The sequence below is a fragment of the Protopterus annectens genome, chromosome 8.part0 (genome assembly GCF_019279795.1).
Source record: "Protopterus annectens isolate FY-2018-M chromosome 8.part0, PAN1.0, whole genome shotgun sequence".
NCBI lineage: Eukaryota > Metazoa > Chordata > Ceratodontiformes > Protopteridae > Protopterus > Protopterus annectens.
In genome coordinates this window covers 1,897,775,606-1,897,797,074 of record NC_056741.1, presented here as the reverse complement: position 1 = coordinate 1,897,797,074, position 21,469 = coordinate 1,897,775,606, and the positions used below count along the sequence as shown (strand labels likewise).

The following is a 21,469-nucleotide window of genomic DNA, read 5'->3' as shown; positions in this document are numbered from 1 at the left end:
ATTCCATTATTCATTTTCTTGGTTAATTTAAACTTTAAACTTAAAAGACGCTTACTACCACATTCTTATTGGCAAAGTTGTCAGACTGTTCTATGTTTTCTGTGTGTGGCTTATACTGTCAATCCTCTTGACTTATCCTTTGGTCTATCTACTGCAGCAAGGGTATTTACAAAGTGTCTGGTTCCAATAATTGCTTACTACAGACTTTAAGGAATTCATAAATTTCCATGTTTGGGTGATTTTCTTTCATAGTTAAGTCTGCAGACTCTCTCTTTCTGATTGTCAGGATTCTCTGATATGTGAAAAGATAAACTGCTCCAGGACACAAGTCTTCATATAATTAATAAACACTTCAGCATGTAAATATGCATATGAATGTGTGTCACTTGCTGCTTCATAAGATGCTCACATGATTGGGCATTTACCCAATTTTATAAAATCCAAGCACTCAAATGATCTTTGACATCATTAAAGTTTTAAGTATGTAAAACATATACAAATATTATATACCATTCCAGTAAATTAATGCCTCAAGCCTCTGTCTGTCAAGATGTGCTTCAATGACGCACTGTTGTTCCTGGATATTTATCAGCTTCAGACTTTAAAACCTACCTTAATTCAGCTGCTTTTGTGTGGCTCATTATATCACCGCCCTGCTTATTTGGCCTATCAGTTCCAAAATTTAATGATTAAAAACAGGATTCACATCATTTTCCATGACATGTCTAGCTAAGGAATTAGTGTTTGTTTCTTATTTACATCAGATACATGTCCATATATTAATTCTCTAAAGCCACAGTTGGTTGTCCCTATATAGTGCACAGTGCATGCTTAGCACCTAGCTAAATATACAAGGTGCCTATGCTTAGCCAGATTAATACCTGAATATGTATTTCTTACATATTTCAAAATGTGCGCAGTACTATTAACATAATTACATGTCATGCAGTCACTGAAAGGATAGGTACCTAAATGGTTTTACCTATTTGCTACAGTGGCATAACATAACCTCCTTTTTAAAATTTTCTTACTTTTAAAACAAAACTTGGAATATTGCCTATAAACTTAGCAATTTTTGTACCGATTAAAATATTCCATTTTCTTTAAAAATGTTGCAAATGTCTCTAGCGTCTCTAGAATAGGTTAAAGGAAAATGTAAATGTAAAATGTACTGTATATGTAAACTTGTGAGAATTTTGTGAGAAAGGGCATTTTGTCCAGTCGGACATTACCTGGTAAACAAATATATATATATATATATATATATATATATATATATATATATATATATATATAAATAAATTTAAAGGAAAGTTTTGTGTGTGAAGGTGACTTGAGCAAGGAATACTGTGGGTTATATACCGCCTGTGTTCATGCTTTAAAAACTTACCTGTCATTTTTCTGTCTGACTAAATGTATTCTAATGGGTTTTCTGACTTGAATTTAGTGTGCTGCTTGTGAATTGCAGTGTTTTGGGGACATTGTATGTGTGTGAAAACGTAAGTATGCTGTCTGTGCAAACTGTTTGACAGCTTAGCTTCAGAATGACTCCTTCCAGCATTTCTGACTGCACCCAAAGCATCCTCCTTAGTCAAGGCATGGATACTAACCGACTCCTGCTGGTCTGACTTCTGTATTTCCTTGAAAGAAAAAAAACAACCAGAGAGCTTTTGCTTACTCCTCAGGCTCAGTCTTTGCCATAGCTGATGGTGGGTGACTATGTAGTGGCCAGCTGCTGTTCCTCAGAACTCGCTCACCACCCCAATGACGTCTGGTGTAGTTCTTTCAGCCGTTATAAACCAGGGATCACCCATATCCTCTTCAGCTGTTCAGGTGTCTGAATTGGGCATGGGAGAACCATCTTTACAGGAGCATGAACATATCAAGGAGTACAACTGGACATGTTTAGGGGAAGAAACCTCTTGATGAGATAGATATTAATGCTCCTTATTCGATCATTGAAAACACCTGTATAGAAAAAGCAAAAGGTTAAATATTGTTTATCAGAAAACATGATATGTATAAGAAAATATGATTTTTTTTTTACCTTACTTAAGAAATTGTTGCAGTCAGTCAGTACTGGTACACAGAATTCAGTGCCTGTTAATCAGTTCAGTAGAAATAGTCCTGAGGCAGGCATGTCAGATGATTCTAACATAGACAGAGACAGGACTTTATTTCCTGCTCATTTTCAAGCCTAAAGCTCTGATGTTGAGGAAAACTGGCTCCTTGCAACCTCCTTTGGAGGATTTTTCATTTTCTCAGTTATTGCCAGGATGAATGAGGTATTTTTTTATTGGAGTTAAATGGATGTTCCCTCCTGAACTGAGGAGATGCAATGATATGTTACAAGTGGCTATGCCTCATTCTTTGCCTGTTCCTTCTGTAGTGCCAGCCTTTTTGGATGTATTTAATGTTGCCTGTAACAACCCAGATTCACAATCTTCAGTGCCCTAAAATGCCGATAGGCTTTACAAAGTTTCTCAAACTAACAAGCAGTGTTGTCTATTTTCATCTATTTTAAATGTATGGTTTGTCAGATCTGACCTTGGTGCCAACTTCAAAGCTTCTTCGGATCCAGAGCTCTGACTCCTGCACTAACCATAATTCTCTGGACTCTACCTTAGATGCTCAGATCTCATTTGCTGCACAAAGATAACAGGTGCAAAAGAGCTCTTGTCAGTCAGCTTGCTGTATCATTTTGAATGCAAGCTACTCCTCTCTGTTTGCACTTGTCTTCTTTTCCTCAAGTTTAGGCTTAGTATTAGTTGCTAGTCAGCTAGGTTAGTTAGTTTAAGGCCTCCAAGCCTTTCCTAAGTAATTAAGTAATTACGATTTGCTATTTTAAAAAGTATATATTGTTGGGATACATCTTTATTTGTAATAGTCTTTGTTAATGTTAAATGAGATCTGTAGTTAGTGTGCAACCTACATTTTTTTCTAGGCTATCTTCAACATGTCAGAATCTACCAGATTCAAGAAGAGTACAGAGTGTGGGCATAAATCTCCATCCCATGACCCACCCTCCAAATGCATATATTGTTTGGGTGCCACACATCTAGATATGGATTGTCATTCTTATGCCAGTTTTACAGCTGTAGCCCTTCAGAGGAGAAGGGACATGCCTGTGTTAAAGGAGCTCCTTCTAGCACAGACAGGGGCTACTCCATCGACGAATTCTGTGTCTGTCCAAAAAAAAATCAACCTAAATCTAAGGGGTAATAAAGTGTAGAAGTTAGACCAAACACCACGGATATTTGTAGAAGCTTTAATTCATTTAAAATCCAAGAAAGTAAGCGCTTTCGCGTGCCACCAATGCACGCTTCATCAGACAAGTATCTAAGGGGCAAGAAAGGGATAAAGAATACGATAAGGATAAGAAGGAGAAAGAAAGGAGCAAGTCACCCACTAAACTTGCTACAAAGTGATCACAAGGACTGACAGCTTTGCTCTGTCCTGATCCAAAAAATGGTCGCAGATCGGATCTGATGACTCCTCGGCCGGGATCACCTTCTTCACAAGCCAGGTACTCAGTGGGACTGGAAAGTCTTAAATTACTTTCCCCTATCTTCCAGGAAAGGAGATACTCCCGACCACCTTCCGTGGTGTTGTCCACTCAGTCATCTTGAAGTCTAAACAGAGCTTGATGTCAAATGGATGATGAGGATGCAAATCCAGATTGGGGTTATCCATGTACCATCCCCTGGAAAGGTACCAAGTTCTGACAGTCTTCCCCTTCTCTACTAGAATCCATTCCAACTCGCCCTTCAGTTCCAGTGTTATTGGATCTGACTGGAATTGGAACACCTTTGTCTGTACTGGAGCTACTCTCAACTTTGACGCCAACTGCTTCCCTCTCTGTCTCAGCACTAATACCTTTGGATCAAGATGAGACTCTGAGCCAAAGCTTTGGTGCCAAGTTCCAAGGGGTGAATCAAAACCAAGATTCGTTAAGCTGTCTCTCCCACACTGGGATTCGGCTCTAGACAGTTTATATCTGAGATCGGCTTTGGGGCCATTATCAATGGCAAGGGTTCCCTTCCTTCCTCAGATCAGTGTGTGTCCCTAGTGCCACTGGCAGCTTCGGCCTTCAAGGCCTTTGAAAAGGTCTTGGCAAGTTCCAAAGAGAAGGTGCCTTCCTCTAGTTCTGCTCCACCCAAATCCCAGCCGTGATCTGCTGCTTCTCCTCATCATCTTGTTTGACAGGGACAGACAGTCCCAAAGGCTTCTGAGGATATCTGCTTTATTATTTCCCTGTCTGATTCTGAGTCTTCCGTTGCTCCCACAGAAGGTGTCCCCAGAAAACGGATGTGCAAACGGAAGCACTTAGACTCTTCCCCAGAGTCTCTCACTGAAGACACTGACTTGGAGGAAGGGGAGGTTTCCCCTTTTCCCTCTCTGAAGAAGTCACCTTAATGAAACAGAGGAAGTTGGTCATCATCCAAAGATCCTTCACCAGATGAGTCCTTGTTCTTGGAATCCTGTGGTTTCAGACTAGCATCATCCTGGGTGGTACCTCCTATTGAACCCCTTGTTGACCAGTGGGCATGGAAGGATTCTGATGTGGTGGAGCCCATCCCCCCAGAAAAGCCAACCACATCTTGGCTATGTCTAAGGAAAGGAAATACTGGAGTAAGGGTCTACCTGTAGATGCTCCAGTGGAAGCAGCCACCAGAAAAGAGCTATCATAAGAAAGTTCATTCATTCATCCTCCTAACAGAGAATCTACTGTGATGGACATGTTTGGGAAGTGGGCCTATGCATCAGTGTCTTTTGCCCGTAGATCACTTATTGTTTGGCTTATTTAACAAGATTCCAGAGAGACTTGACCAAAGCGATCGCCAAGTCCCTCTTGGGGGTATTTCTTTTGGCTGTTCAGAGAACAGTGGCTTCTCAGCTTTCCACCCTGAAATCATCCTCAAATGTGGCCATGCATTTTCTCTGTAATGCAGCTGACATCACGGCCAGAGCAGCAGGCACCAGCATCACCATGCGCTGCTATGCCTGGTTTTGCCTTTGTTACTTTGTGGAAGGCTTTATGTTTTCCTTTATAAATGCTCCTTCTAATGGTTCCACCTTGTTTACAACTAAAGTTGGACACACTCACCAGGAGTCAACAGAATGGTAGGCTGTTTCTGTGGTGGGAGTATGCTTCTCTACCCTGCAAAGAACTTTCTGTAGGAACCAGAGATTGGGGAAGAAGGTGTGGTTCTGCAAGTCACAGAGTACTTCCCTGTGGCAAAGGGAGAGGCAGTGTTAACATATGACATCCTGGAGGCAGAGGTGGACCCCATAACCAAGGCTTTTCACGGTCCCTTTTCCAGTGAAGCCTTTCAGCACTCCTGAACAGTTGCCAGACTACACTCTGGAGGCAGTCAGGGATGCCTGTCTTTGCATCCTCAAGCCTGGCATAGAATAACAATAGATTCCTGAGTGCTAAAGATAATATCCAGAGGCTGTTCAGTTCCCTTTTCCCTTCTACCTCTGAAAAAGAAGAAAGTCTTCATTGTTCCATCCAATCAGTGGGACTTGGCAGTCATAGAAATTTTAACACTACTGGAAAGGAGTTGTCTAACTAGTCTCCCATGACCATTTCGATTCTGGAGTCTATTCCAGGTTTTCTTTAATAATAAGAAAATGGGGGACCTCAAACCCATTTTTGATCTTGGTCACTGGAACCAGTTTGCGAAACAGACAAAATTCCAGATGGTCACAGTACAGTCCATTATACCACTGGGGAAGGACAGCTGGATGTGCTCTGTAGATCTCCAGGACACCTACTATCACATCAGAATAGCAAAGCAATCCAGGAGATTTCTCCACTTCTGACTGGGAGGCAAGCAGTACCAATTTTTGGTACTGTCATTCGGTCTCACCACAGCCCCCAGGATGTTCGCAAAGATCATGGCAGTGGTAACAGTGCACCTGTGTCTACCGGGTATCCAAGTCTTCCCATACCTTGACGATTGGCTCCTCTACCTGCAAGCATCTACTTTTACACCACATGGACTAGGTACTCTAGTTGTTACTGGACTTAAGAATAACTGTAAATCTACCACAATTTTGACTAACTCCAACACAGATTAGGCATTTATATGATGCCACCTAGACACCAGACTGCAAGTAGTCAGCCTTCCCCAGCCCAGAGTTCTGTGACTTTGTCTCACAGCATTACAAGTACTGCATCACCCGTCACCACCAGTGAAGTTAGTCCTGCATTTCTTAGGCTTCATGGTATCCACAATAATAATGATCCTTTTAGCCAGATACTATGCAAGAGTACGCAATGGACTTTAGTAGTACAATGGTTTCAGTCCATTCACCCTTTACATTCCAAAATCCAAATCACACAGGTCTGCAAACAACACATTGCTTAGTGGATAACACCTCTGACTGTAACCGAGGGTTGCAATTTCCAGTCAGAATCGCCAATTGCAACAGTGACCACAGACACCTCCTTTCTAGGGTGGAGAGGGCATTTCAAAAGGAGAATGGTCCAAGGTACATAATCATCACTAGAGAAAATCTTCACATCAGTGTATTGGAGTTTAGAGCAATCCTGCTAGCATTGCAGGCATTTCAGGATCTCCTCCCCAAGGGTGTGATTTCCATACAAATGAACAACATGGCAGTGGTATGGTACATCAGAAAGCAAGGGGGGACACATTCTTATCCTCTGTGTTGAGATGCCCTGAGAGTCTGGCAAATGATAGCAGTGCACATCCTGGGGTTGTCCAGTGTACTAGCAGACAAATTGAACGGAATGGTCCTGATGCCGCATGAGTAGTCCTTTAATTTCACAGTGACACATTTAATATTCAGTTGCTGGGGCCAACCTTGCTGCAACCTTTTTGCATCCTATCTAAACAACAAATGCACAGGTATTTTGCCCTTATTCCTCCATAGTGGCAGTCACTAGGAGATGCTGTGATCCACAATTGTCCCCCGGGCCTCCTGTATGCATTTCCCCCATTGCCCCAATGAGAAAATTCATACTGAGAGCTTGAAAGTGCAAGGCTAGGGTGATCCTTATTACTCACTTTTGGCCCCAACAGACATAGTTCCCTTGCCTATGTCTTCTTATATGCCCCCTTTGGTTGTTGGGTCATTATTCTAACCTTCTGACCCATTCATCCAGACTGCCTCCTCTGGACTAGAAGTCCATTAAGTTAACTGCATGGTTCCTCCAGTTTTAGCCAGAGATGTAAGGTTTTACCCTGCAGTAGTCAGTATTAATTCTGCTTGTCAGAAACATCCACTAAAAAAAAATACCAAAGTAAATGGAAGAGATTCTCAATCTGGGGCTACTCTAAAGGCCTGGACCCTTTTTCAGCACCTTTTCCACCCATACTAGAATTTTTATCTGAACCCTTTGATAAAGGTTCAAGCTTTACCATCATCAAGGTACAGTTGGTGGCAATTTCAAATTTTCATGTTGGATGTAAAGACATTCCAGTAGTTTCACTGAAAATTTCCAAAGCTTTCCGGAAAGGTACCTTTCTACTAAAACTTCCCATCAGAAACCCAGCTCACCATTATGCTACAAGGTCTGAGAAAGGCTCCATTTGAACCTGCTACAACAGCAGATTTAAAATTTCTTACTTGGAAAATGATTTTCATAGTGGCATGAGGTACAGGTTGTTTCATGTAAGCCTCCATATGTAATACTTCTCAAAAGGTTAAAGACACACTATCCAGGTATGAGAAGGATGGTAAGACCCTTTCTGCCATGGGCATATTTTTTCCATCCCTCAGAGACCATGCCCTAAGGGTCAGAGAAGGGGTGGCAAAATGTGGTCCAAATAATCACAGGGAATTTACCAAGACACAAGTGAAAAGAGCTCCCCCAGAGGCAGAGGGGGAAACAATTCAGGAAGATGTTACCTGTGTGGTAGAGGAGGCCCACAGAACTAAGGATCTAGAGAACCATACTTTGGGAGACACTTCCAGTGCTCCTGAGCGGAGGCCTGATTGCCCACCTCTGGAGGCAAACGGGGTTCGACTATCCCAGCACTGTTGAGCCTGGCTAAAAATAACAAGCAATGTTATGTTGTCCTATCTCGCCTTCATTCTTACATGTGGGTTCGGAGCCAATCCTCCGCTCTGACTCTTCCGATTACAAAAGCTTGAAGTCTCTAAGTTGGCTCTTGACAAGGTAGGTATCCCATAATGCAGTGGTATCACTCCTCAGATCTCGTTTGCCACTTTACGAGTTCAGAAGTGCTCTTCTTGGCCATGGCTAAGTGAACTTTTTCATCTGTATTTTTTCTTGCATTTTTACTTAGTATATAGTTGGATTAGTTAGAAAAATACTTAGATTATAGTTAGTATACCAGTTTTTACATAATAGTGAATAGTAGGTGTTGTTTAATAGTTTTGCTGTTTTGGCCATTGTTTTTCTGCAGGCCTTGTGTGTGTGTTTATTGGTATCCCGTAGTGGTAGCTTAGTTTTCTCTTGTTGAGCCTTTTATTGGCTGTTCATTAGCTTGTATAGCATATTTGCTATTTAGGTCTTTCTAGTTTAGTCCATTTTCGGATTGTTGTTTGGATTTTTCCTACACGTGTGTATATCTGTGTTTAAGTGTAGGTACCTTAGTTAACTGTTTTCTGGTGTGGCGTGTCTCTCTTATAGCAAAGTCAGTTATTCATTAGAGGACTTTTCTAGTTGTGTGTTCTTCCCTTGTTTCTCTTTGGGCTATGCTCGTTTAAGTTAGAGGACCTAGTCCTCTTATTATACTGTTGTTTTCTCTTCTGCCTTAGCAGTGCTAGGACCATTTTAGTTAGAGGACCTAGTCCTCTCCTCCTATTACTTCTCCCTTTTTGTGGTGTGTCTTCCTCTCCCCGTTAGCTGTGGTCCATTTAAGTTAGAGGATCTAGCTAATTTCCCTTCTGTTGTTTTTTCTGTGTCATCTGCCATTAGCTAGAGCTGTCTAGTATGTCTAAAAGATAAAGAAAAGGATCATAAACCTTCGGGTTTTAAGAAGTGCCAAAAATGTAATAAAAAAATGTCCATAATGGATGGGCATACTGTGTGAGTTTACTGTTTAGGGGCCATTCATTTACAAGAGAGCTGTACCTTTTGTCATGCTTTTAGCTCTAGGTTCCTTCAAGAAAGGAAAAACAAGCTTATTTTGAAAGGTGTCCTAAAACCATATTTTGAGGAAGCTTTAGGTAGTTCTTCATCCTCTCAATCTGCAAAGTCTTCCTCTAGTCAAAAAGAAAAGACTTCTAAGAGGCCATCTCCAGTGTCCTCAGAGAGATATGGACCTCCTGAAAAAATGTCTAAAACTATTAAGGCTTCCACCTCATCGGCTCCACTGCCTGTGGAGTCGACTGAGGTCATTACCATTGATGAGCCTATATCAGCCCGAGGAACTTCGGAGCCGAAAAAGGATTTTTCTACTTGGAGCCGGTTTACAGAATTCCTCTCGTCTCCCCTACCTTGAGATCTCCTACTTTTTAGAAATCTCGCTTGCCAACCCTTTCCTGTAGGTCCTCTAGGAGCAAACTATTGGATGATGATGTGGAGAGGGTGGTGTGCAGATTTTGAAGGTGCTGGGGCTGGCAAATTTGCTCTTGGCTCCGGCCCAGCTGACTTCAGAGCCGTCAGAACCTTTTACATCTACTGCTGTTCCTCCTCTGAGCCATACTGGTCTGTTGGAGCCAGAACATCCAGTACCGCTTGTTGTAGAACCTTCGGCTCTGGCACCCCATGAGGCCTTGCTAGAACCAATATCTGCTTTGACACTTTCGGTGCCATCTATGGTGTCTAGGAGCCGAAGTTCACCAGTTGGCCCCGAGGGAGATTCTCGGACGCAAGCCTCCTCGGTTCTGAGTCTACCTCTTGGTGCGTCAGCTCTGCTGAGTTTGGTTCCTACATCAGCTTTGGAGCTGATTTCCCGGGAATCGAGGGCTACCTCTGCTTCTTCGGAACCAGTGGTGTTCTCGGAACCGGGGGAGTTGGCCTTTGAGATGATGAGCGTGTTGTCCTGATCTACAGCTCTGCACAAGGATGCTAATGTTCTTCCCCCAAAAGCAATGGCCTCTGTCTTGGCGCCATCCTATCCACAGGACAGCAGAGATCTGCAGCCTCAGGAACCCCCTCTGGGGGGGTCCCCATTCTTCCTAGACCTTCCCAGAATATCCTTCTGAGGAGCCTCCTCGGAAGAAAACATGCAAGAGGAAGCATGTAGACTCCCATGATGAGTCCGTCACTTCCGACACTGACCTTGAGGAGTCAGAAGGGTCCCCAAGGTCATCGTCTGATGACATCTCCTTTGTAGATATCTTTGAGATCCTGAAACAGAGAGGTAGCTGGCCTACCATCACCCCTTCTGATGAGGAGTCGGTGTACCTGTAAGCTTTCGGGTCTCAACCTTCAGCCTCGTGGGTGTCTCCACCTTTCAACAAGCTCATGGACTTGGTCAGTCGAAAAGCATGGGAATCATCTGACACCATGGAGCCAGTCCCTAGGAGGCCAAACAAATTTCTGTCAGCCTCCAAGGAAAAGGATTTTTCTTGACAAAAAGTGTGCCGGTAGATGGTATGGTGGTGGCAGCACCCACCAAGAAGGAGTTTGCAAAGACATCCGCATCTGTCCATCCACCGAACAGAGAGTGTCGAACGATGGACAGATATGGGAAGCGTGTTTTTTCTTCAGGGGCTTTTACTCTTATTTCTCTGAATTATCTTACCCATTTTACAAGGCTTCAGAGAGATCTCCTGAAGGAACTAGGAGATACTCTACAAGGTACTTCAACTGTGGGGGTACCAGAAAAGGTTACTGCTCAGTTATCCACCTTAAACTCCATAGGGAACTCCTCCATGAGACAAAAATCATACGCAGTAGATGGAGCGAGTAGGGCAGTGGGTTCAGGAGTTTCCCTGAGGAGAAACTCCTGGATGCACTTGTGTAACTTTGCAGAACCCTTTAAGTCTACCTTCACAAATGCCCCCTTTGACGGTTTCTCACTGTTTGGACATAAAGTTAAGGATACACTCATTCTGATGCGAGCAGGAAGGGAAAACTCACTCTGCCGTTGGAGTACTTTTTTCCATCCCTTCATGACCCTATCCTAAAGTATCCTAAAGGGCAGAAGGGCGGAAAAATGTTGTTCAAGAAAACACCGAGATGATTTTTCTCAGACACACGAGGTGATTCCTTCCCCAGGGGCAGAGACGGAGGAAATAATGGTAGACAACATTCTAGGAGGGGGTCTGCAGAACCAGGACAACTGTGATTACTTTCACGGACGTCCCTATCAGCACTCCTGAAAGGGGGCCCAACTGTGCTACTCTGGAGCCAGTCGAGGGATGTTTATCTTTGTACCCAGAAGCCTAGCACAACATCACAAAAGACAAGTGGGCACAAAACATAATACCCAGATGATACTCCATACCCTTTTCCTACCCCCTCCTCAAACCAGGAAAATCTTGGATGTTCCATCCAGTCACAGGGATCAAGCAACCGTAGACATCCAAACGTTGCTAAACAAAAGAGTCATCCAAACCGTCCCTGCAGTCAAGATAGGATTTGGAACTTACTCGAGATTCTTTTTAGTAGCAAAAAGAACAGGGGCTTGGAGGCCCATATTAGACCTCAGCAAACCAAACTAATCAGTAAAGAAGTCCAAGCTCTAAATGATGACACTGCAGTCTATGTGCTCAATAGACCTCCAAGATGTGTACTACCACATAAAAATGGACAGGGCATCAAGGAGTCACGCTTCTGGCTGGGAGCCAGTCACTATCAATTTTGTGCTTTGCCCTTTGGTCTCACTACAGCCCCCAGAGTCTTTACCAAATGCATGACAGCAGTAACGGCTCACTTGAGACATCTTGGATTCTGAGTGTTTCCGTACCTGGACAGCTGGCTCCTGACTGCCACCACCAAGCATCTACTTCTACAGGCCAGAGACATGACCCTACAAATTTGTGCTCAGCTAGGCATTACAATAAACTTGCAAAAATCTGCCTTGTTGCCCTGTCAGCATGTTCCCTTTATAGGCACAGAAGTAGACACCGTTTCAATGATGGCTCGCCTTCCTGCCGACAGAATTGCGAATCTCAAACAACAGATATTGCTTCTTCTTCCCAAACACAAGGTCAAGGCAAAGATAGTGCTCAAACTGCTGGGAACAGTGGCCTCAACCATAATCCTTGTTCCATTAGGCAGGATGCGTATGAGAATCCTACAGTGGTTACTTTTCTCCCAGTGGTTGCTTCAGGAGCTTCCTCTGTTTCACCCAATCATAATAACAGAAACTTGCAAGAAGGATCTTCGTTGGTGGATTCAGTCCAACGAGTTAACCATCTGGAGACCATTCGTTCCACATCAACCTGTTGCTGCTGTGACCATGGATGCGTCCCAGATAGGGTGGGGTGGGGGCATTACCTGTGGAAGACAGTCCAAGGCATATGGTGAGAACACGAACCCCATTTGCACATCAGTGATCTAGAGATGAGAGCAGTGCTTCTGGCATTGCAAGCAATCCACAACTCTCTTCCTATGGGGACGATTGCTATCCAGTCAGACAGTATGTCAGTGGTATGATATATAAACAGGGAGGAACCAGATCATACCCACTTTGTCAAGAGGCTCTGAGGGTTTGGCAGTGGGCAATATCTTCCCAGTGCTTTCTAGTTGCAATGCACATCCCAGGGATATCCAGTGTGATAGCAGAAAAGCTCAGCTGGGCAGTTTTGATGCCTCACGAGTGGTCTCTGAATCAGAAAATAGCGGAAGAGATTTTACGCAAATGGGGCAGCTTTGCTGCGATCTTTTTGCCACCCCTATGAACGCCAAATGCAGCAGCTACTTTGCCCTAATCCCCACTCCGGGGGAGACTCCCAGAGGTGCACTTGTTCACAATTGGCCCTCGGGACTTCTTTATGCCTTTCCTCCATTTCCCTGTATATCGCAAGTCATCCAGAAAGCGAAATCGTTGGGAAGCAAGATGATTCTCATTGCTCCATATTGGCCTCGTCAGATCTGGTTCCCCTTTCTCGGGCCTCGTCTACTTGAGGATCCATGGATTCTGGACCCAGTTTCAGACATTTTTTTAAGGCTTCTACCAGAAAACTATATGCTAATAAATGGAAAAGATTTTCTTTCTGGGCGCAGACCAAAAACATAGACCCCTTAACTGCCCTAATCTCTTCAATTTTGGATTTCCTTTCAGAACTCTTCCAACAAGGTTCAGCCGCTGCCACAATTAAAGTCCAGCTAGCAGATATCTCGAATTTCCACTTAGGACAATATACGTCTAACTTGATGGCACATAGACTTTGTAAAGCCTTTTTTTGAAAGGCACTTCCTTATTGAGACCTCCATTTAAGGAACAAGTTCCTCCTTAGGACTTAAACTTTGTCCTATCGCACTTAAACTCACCACCTTTTGAACCTTCATCCACTTGCGAGCTAAAGTTCCTCTCTTGGACAACCTTTCTTCTGGTAGCTATACCCTCAGCTAGAAGAGCTTCAGCGCTACAAGTGCTTTCAGTCAAACCACCTTATTTGATCTTCCATAAAGACAGGGTTTTGCTCTGAACTAACCCATCCTTTGTCCCTAAGATTTGCTCCCAATCTAATATTAACCAATCAGTTGAACTTCCAGTGTTTTTCCCTAACCATACCAGCAAGGCAGAATACAGACTTCACCAACTTGATGTGCACAGGCAGTTGAGATTCTACCTCCACAGAACTAAAGAATTCCAAAAGTCAGATCAGTTATTCATATCCTTTTCGGAGGCAAAAAAGGGTATACCTGTCTCTAAAGTCACATTATCTAATTGACTTTCTAATTGCATAACTTTTATATACTCTTCCAATAACAAGGAACTTCCCTTTAAAGTTAGAGGTCACTCAACCAGGTCAGTAGCAACATCCACTGCCTTTCAAGCCAGAATTTCAATGGACAGTATTTGTGCAGCAGCGACCTGGGCAAGCCCAGACACATTTATTACTCATTACAAAATTGATTTTGCCTCCAGTGACAGAGCTTCCTTTGGTTTCATGGTGCTCAAGAGTGTATTCCCGTGAGTCACCCGAGAATAAGGTGCTAGGGACGCTGTCCCACATGTAAGAATGAAGGCGAGATAGGACAACATAACATAAAGAAGTTATGTACTCACCATAACGTTCTATGTTTGTTGTCCATCTCGCCCTTCATTCTTACGAACCCACCCACCTAATCTCTTCAATTTTGGATTTCCTTTCAGAACTCTTCCAACAAGGTTCAGCCGCTGCCACAATTAAAGTCCAGCTAGCAGATATCTCGAATTTCCACTTAGGACAATATACGTCTAACTTGATGGCACATAGACTTTGTAAAGCCTTTTTTTGAAAGGCACTTCCTTATTGAGACCTCCATTTAAGGAACAAGTTCCTCCTTAGGACTTAAACTTTGTCCTATCGCACTTAAACTCACCACCTTTTGAACCTTCATCCACTTGCGAGCTAAAGTTCCTCTCTTGGACAACCTTTCTTCTGGTAGCTATACCCTCAGCTAGAAGAGCTTCAGCGCTACAAGTGCTTTCAGTCAAACCACCTTATTTGATCTTCCATAAAGACAGGGTTTTGCTCTGAACTAACCCATCCTTTGTCCCTAAGATTTGCTCCCAATCTAATATTAACCAATCAGTTGAACTTCCAGTGTTTTTCCCTAACCATACCAGCAAGGCAGAATACAGACTTCACCAACTTGATGTGCACAGGCAGTTGAGATTCTACCTCCACAGAACTAAAGAATTCCAAAAGTCAGATCAGTTATTCATATCCTTTTCGGAGGCAAAAAAGGGTATACCTGTCTCTAAAGTCACATTATCTAATTGACTTTCTAATTGCATAACTTTTATATACTCTTCCAATAACAAGGAACTTCCCTTTAAAGTTAGAGGTCACTCAACCAGGTCAGTAGCAACATCCACTGCCTTTCAAGCCAGAATTTCAATGGACAGTATTTGTGCAGCAGCGACCTGGGCAAGCCCAGACACATTTATTACTCATTACAAAATTGATTTTGCCTCCAGTGACAGAGCTTCCTTTGGTTTCATGGTGCTCAAGAGTGTATTCCCGTGAGTCACCCGAGAATAAGGTGCTAGGGACGCTGTCCCACATGTAAGAATGAAGGCGAGATAGGACAACATAACATAAAGAAGTTATGTACTCACCATAACGTTCTATGTTTGTTGTCCATCTCGCCCTTCATTCTTACGAACCCACCCACCTACCCCCATCCATGTACTTCTAGAGGAGCTGGTAGGAAATTTTGTCTTTTCCTTATGTTGGAGACCTTTCACTATTGTTTCTCCTTTACCTGAGGATAAAGTATAACTATTTCTGTTATAGTTAGCAGCAAACAAGATCTGAGGATTGATACCATTGCATTATGGGATACCTACCTTGCTACGAGCCAACTTAGTGACTTTGAGCTTTTGTAATCGGCTGAGTCGGAGCCGAGGATCGGCTCCGAACCCACATGTAAGAATGAAGGGCGAGACGGATAACAAACTTAGAACGTTATGGTGAGTACATAACTTCTTTATTTATGGGTGCAAAGGATAATATCCAGAGGATATATAATTCCGTTCTCCCAAGACCCCCCTCCCAGCAGAAAAATCCTGAATGTTCCACCTGGTCAAAGGGATCAGGCAGTTGTTCATATTCCATAACTGCTGGACAAAAGAGTCATCCAAGAAGCACCACCCCCTCCCCCAGATCAAAGAGGATTCAGAGCCTACTCAAGGTTCTTTTTAGTTCTAAAGAAAACAGGGAACTGGAGACCAGTTCTGGATCACAGCAGATTAAACAAGTCTGTTCGATGTCAAAAGTTCCAAGTGGTCATAGTACAGTCCAAACTTCCCTTCTTGGAACAGGACAGGATGATTGGATGTGCTCAATAGACGTTCAGGATATGTACTACCACATAAAAATGGACAGGTGGTCCATCAGCACTCCTGAAAGGGGGCCCAACTGTGCTACTCTGGGGCCAGTCGAGGGATGTTTATCTTTGTACCCAGAAGCCTAGCACAACATCACAAAACACAAGTGGGTACAAAACATAATATCCAGATGATACTCCATACCCTTTTCCTACCCCCTCCTCAAACCAGGAAAATCCCGGATGTTCCATCCAGTTACAGGGATCAAGCAACCATAGACATCCAAAAGTTGCTAAACAAAAGAGTCATCCAAACCGTCCCTGCAGACCAGATAGGATTTGGAACTTACTCGAGATTCTTTTTAGTAGCAAAAAGAACAGGGGACTGGAGGCCTATATTAGACCTCAGCAAACCAAACTAATCAGTAAAGAAGTCCAAGCTCTAAATGGTGACACTGCAGTCTATACTCCTCCAGTTAGGGAAAGATAACTGGATGTGCTCAATAGACCTCCAAGATGTGTACTACCACATAAAAATGGACAGAGCATCGAGGAGTCACTTACGCTTCTGGCTGGGAGCCAGTCACTATCAATTTTGTGCTCTGCCCTTTGGTCTCACTACAGCCCCCAGAGTCTTCACCAAATGCATGACAGCAGTAACGGCTCACTTGAGACATCTTGGATTCTGAGTGTTTCCGTACCTGGACAACTGGCTCCTGACTGCCACCACCAAGCATCTACTTCTACAGGCCAGAGACATGACCCTACAAATTTCTGCTCAGCTAGGCATTACCATAAACTTGCAAAAATCTGCCTTGTTGCCCTGTCAGCATGTTACCTTTATAGGCACAGACGTAGACACCGTTTCAATGATGGCTCGCCTTCCCGCCGACCGAATTGCGAATCTCAAACAACAGATATTGCTTCTTCTTCCCAAACACAAGGTCAAGGCAAAGATAGTGCTCAAACTACTGGGAGCAGTGGCCTCAAGCATAATCCTTGTTCCATTAGCCAGGATGCTTATGAGAATCCTACAGTGGTTAATTTTCTCCCAGTGGTTGCTTCAGGAGCTTCCTCTGTTTCACCCAATCATAATAACAGAAACTTGCAAGAAGGATCTTTGTTGGTGGATTCAGTCCAACGAGTTAACCATCTGGAGACCATTCATTCCACATCAACCTGTTGCTACTGTGACCACGGATGCTTCGCAGATAGGGTGGGGTGGGGGCATTACCTGGGGAAGACAGTCCAAGGCATATGGTGAGAACACGAGCCCCATTTGCACATCAGTGATCTAGAGATGAGAGCAGTGCTTATGACATTGCAAGCAATCCACAACTCTCTTCCAATGGGGACGATTGCTATCCAGTCAGACAGTATGTCAGTGGTATGATATATAAACAGGGAGGAACCAGATCATACCCACTTTGTCGAGAGGCTCTGAGGGTTTGGCAGTGGGCAATATCTTCCCAGTGCTTTCTAGTTGCAATGCACATCCCATGGATATCCAGTGTGCTAGCCGACAAGCTCAGCAGGGCAGTTTTGATGCCGCACGAGTGGTCTCTGAATCAGAAAATAGCGGAAGAGATCTTACGCAAATGGGGCAGCTTTGCTGAGATCTTTTTACCACCCCTATGAATGCCAAATGCAGCAGCTACTTTGCCCTAATCCCCACTCCGGGGGAGACTCCCAGAGGTGCACTTGTTCACAATTGGCCCTCAGGACTTCTTTATGCCTTTCCTCCGTTTCCCTGTATATCGCAAGTCATCCAGAAAGCGAAATAGTTGGGAAGCAAGATGATTCTCATTGCTCCATATTGTCCTCGTCAGATCTGCTTCCCCTTTCTCGGGCCTCATCTACTTGAGGATCCATGGATTCTGGACCCAGTTTCAGACATTTTTTTTTAAGGCTTCTACCAGAAACCTATATGCTAATAAATGGAAAAGATTTTCTTTCTGGGCGCAGACCAAAAACATAGACCCCTTCACTGTCCTAATCTCTTCAATTTTGGATTTCCTTTCAGAACTCTTCCAACAAGTTTTAGCTTCTGCCACAATTAAAGTCCAGCTAGCAGCTATCTCCAATTTCCACTTAGGACAATATACGTCTAACTTGATGGCACATAGACTGTGTAAAGCCTTTTTTTGAAAGGCACTTCCTTATTGAGACCTCCATTTAAGGAACATGTTCCTCCTTAGGACTTAAACTTTGTCCTATTGCACTTAAACTCACCACCTTTTGAACCTTCATCCACTTGCGATCTAAAGTTGCTCTCTTGGACAACCTTTCTGATGGTAGCTATAACCTCAGCTAGAAGAGTTGTCAAACCACCTTATTTGATCTTCCATAAAGACAGGGTTTTGCTTTGAACTATAACCCATCCTTTGTCCCTAAAATTTGCTCCCAATCTAATATTAAACAATCAGTTGAACTTCCAGTGTTTTTCCCTAACCATACCAGCAGGGCAGAATACAGACTTCACCAACTTGATGTGCACAGGCAGTTGAGATTCTACCTCCACAGAACTAAAGAATTCTGAAAGTCAGATCTGTCTCTAAAGTCACATTATCTAATTGGCTTTCTAATTGCATAACTTTTATATACTCCTCCAATAACAAGGAACTTCCCTTTAAAGTTAGAGGTCACTCAACCAGGTCAGTAGCAACATCCACTGCCTTTCAAGCCAGAATTTCAGTGGACAGTATTTGTGCAGCAGCGACCTGGGCAAGCCCAGACACATTTATTACTCATTACAAAATTGATTTTGCCTCCAGTGACAGAGCTTCCTTTGGTTTCATGGTGCTCAAGAGTGTATTCCCGTGAGCCACCCGAGAAAAAGGTGCTAGGGACGCTGTCCCACATGTAAGAATGAAGGCGAGATAGAACAACATAACATAAAGAAGTTATGTACTCACCATAACGTTCTATGTTTGTTGTCCATCTCGCCCTTCATTCTTACGAACCCACCCACCTACCCCCGTCCATGTACTTCTAGAGGAGCTGGTAGGAAATGTTGTCTTTTCCTTATGTTGGAGACCTTTCACTATTGTTTCTCCTTTACCTGAGGATACAGTATAACTATTTTTGTTATAGTTAGCAGCAAACAAGATCTGAGGATTGATACCATTGCATTATGGGATACCTACCTTGCCACGAGCCAACTTAGTGACTTTGAGCTTTTGTAATTGGCTGAGTCGGAGCCGAGGATCGGCTCCGAACCCACATGTAAGAATGAAGGGCGAGATGGATAACAAACTTAGAACGGTATGGTGAGTACATAACTTCTTTATTTATGGGTGCAAAGGATAATATCCAGAGGATATATAATTCCGTTCTCCCAAGACCCCCCCTCCCAGCAGAAAAATCCTGAATGTTCCACCTGGTCAAAGGGATCAGGCAGTTGTTCATATTCTAAAACTGCTGGACAAAAGAGTCATCCAAGAAGCACCCCCCCCCCCCCCAGATCAAAGAGGATTCAGAGCCTACTCAAGGTTCTTTTTAGTTCTAAAGAAAACAGGGAACTGGAGACCAGTTCTGGATCACAGCAGATTAAACAAGTCTGTTCGATGTCAAAAGTTCCAAATGGTCATAGTACAGTCCAAACTTCCCTTCTTGGAACAGGACAGGATGATTGGATGTGCTCAATAGACGTTCAGGATATGTACTACCACATAAAAATGGACAGGTGGTCCATCAGCACTCCTGAAAGGGGGCCCAACTGTGCTACTCTGGGGCCAGTCGAGGGATATTTATCTTTGTACCCAGAAGCCTAGCACAACATCACAAAAGACAAGTGGGTACAAAACATAATATCCAGATGATACTCCATACCCTTTTCCTACCCCCTCCTCAAACCAGGAAAATCCCGGATGTTCCATCCAGTTACAGGGATCAAGCAACCATAGACATCCAAAAGTTGCTAAACAAAAGAGTCATCCAAACCGTCCCTGCAGACCAGATAGGATTTGGAACTTACTCGAGATTCTTTTTAGTAGCAAAAAGAACAGGGAACTGGAGGCCTATATTAGACCTCAGCAAACCAAACTAATCAGTAAAGAAGTCCAAGCTCTAAATGGTGACACTGCAGTCTATACTCCTCCAGTTAGGGAAAGATAATTGGATGTGCTCAATAGACCTCCAAGATGTGTACTACCACATAAAAATGGACAGAGCATCGAGGAGTCACTTACGCTTCTGGCTGGGAGCCAGTCACTATCAATTTTGTGCTCTGCCCTTTGGTCTCACTACAGCCCCCAGAGTCTTCACCAAATGCATGACAGCAGTAACGGCTCACTTGAGACATCTTGGATTCTGAGTGTTTCCGTACCTGGACAACTGGCTCCTGACTGCCACCACCAAGCATCTACTTCTACAGGCCAGAGACATGACCCTACAAATTTCTGCTCAGCTAGGCATTACCATAAACTTGCAAAAATCTGCCTTGTTGCCCTGTCAGCATGTTACCTTTATAGGCACAGACGTAGACACCGTTTCAATGATGGCTCGCCTTCCCGCCGACCGAATTGCGAATCTCAAACAACAGATATTGCTTCTTCTTCCCAAACACAAGGTCAAGGCAAAGATAGTGCTCAAACTACTGGGAGCAGTGGCCTCAACCATAATCCTTGTTCCATTAGCCAGGATGCTTATGAGAATCCTACAGTGGTTAATTTTCTCCCAGTGGTTGCTTCAGGAGCTTCCTCTGTCTCACCCAATCATAATAACAGAAACTTGCAAGAAGGATCTTTGTTGGTGGATTCAGTCCAACAAGTTAACCATCTGGAGACCATTCATTCCACATCAACCTGTTGCTACTGTGACCACGGATGCTTCCCAGATAGGGTGGGGTGGGGCATTACCTGGGGAAGACAGTCCAAGGCATAGGGTGAGAACACGAGCCCCATTTGCACATCAGTGATCTAGAGATGAGAGCAGTGCTTATGACGTTGCAAGCAATCCACAACTCTCTTCCAATGGGGACGATTGCTATCCAGTCAGACAGTATGTCAGTGGTATGATATATAAACAGGGAGGAACCGGATCATACCCACTTTGTCGAGAGGCTCTGAAGGTTTGGCAGTGGGCAATATCTTCCCAGTGCTTTCTAGTTGCAATGCACATCCCATGGATATCCAGTGTGCTAGCCGACAAGCTCAGCAGGGCAGTTTTGATGCCGCACGAGTGGTCTCTGAATCAGAAAATAGCGGAAGAGATCTTACGCAAATGGGGCAGCTTTGCTGCGATCTTTTTACCACCCCTATGAATGCCAAATGTAGCAGCTACTTTGCCCTAATCCCCACTCCGGGGGAGACTCCCAGAGGTGCACTTGTTCACAATTGGCCCTCAGGACTTCTTTATGCCTTTCCTCCGTTTCCCTGTATATCGCAAGTCATCCAGAAAGCGAAATAGTTGGGAAGCAAGATGATTCTCATTGCTCCATATTGGCCTCGTCAGATCTGGTTCCCCTTTCTCGGGCCTCGTCTACTTGAGGATCCATGGATTCTGGACCCAGTTTCAGACATTTTTTTTAAGGCTTCTACCAGAAAACTATATGCTAATAAATGGAAAAGATTTTCTTTCTGGGCGCAG

At 43.7% G+C, this 21,469-nt stretch overlaps 1 protein-coding gene across 1 annotated transcript in view; it reads left to right on the top strand.

Annotated features, from left to right (window-relative positions):
- TMPPE (transmembrane protein with metallophosphoesterase domain) overlaps positions 1 to 21,469 on the top strand; it is a 559,872-nt gene that overhangs the window by 278,718 nt on the left and 259,685 nt on the right. The gene's annotated exons all lie outside the window — the stretch shown is intronic.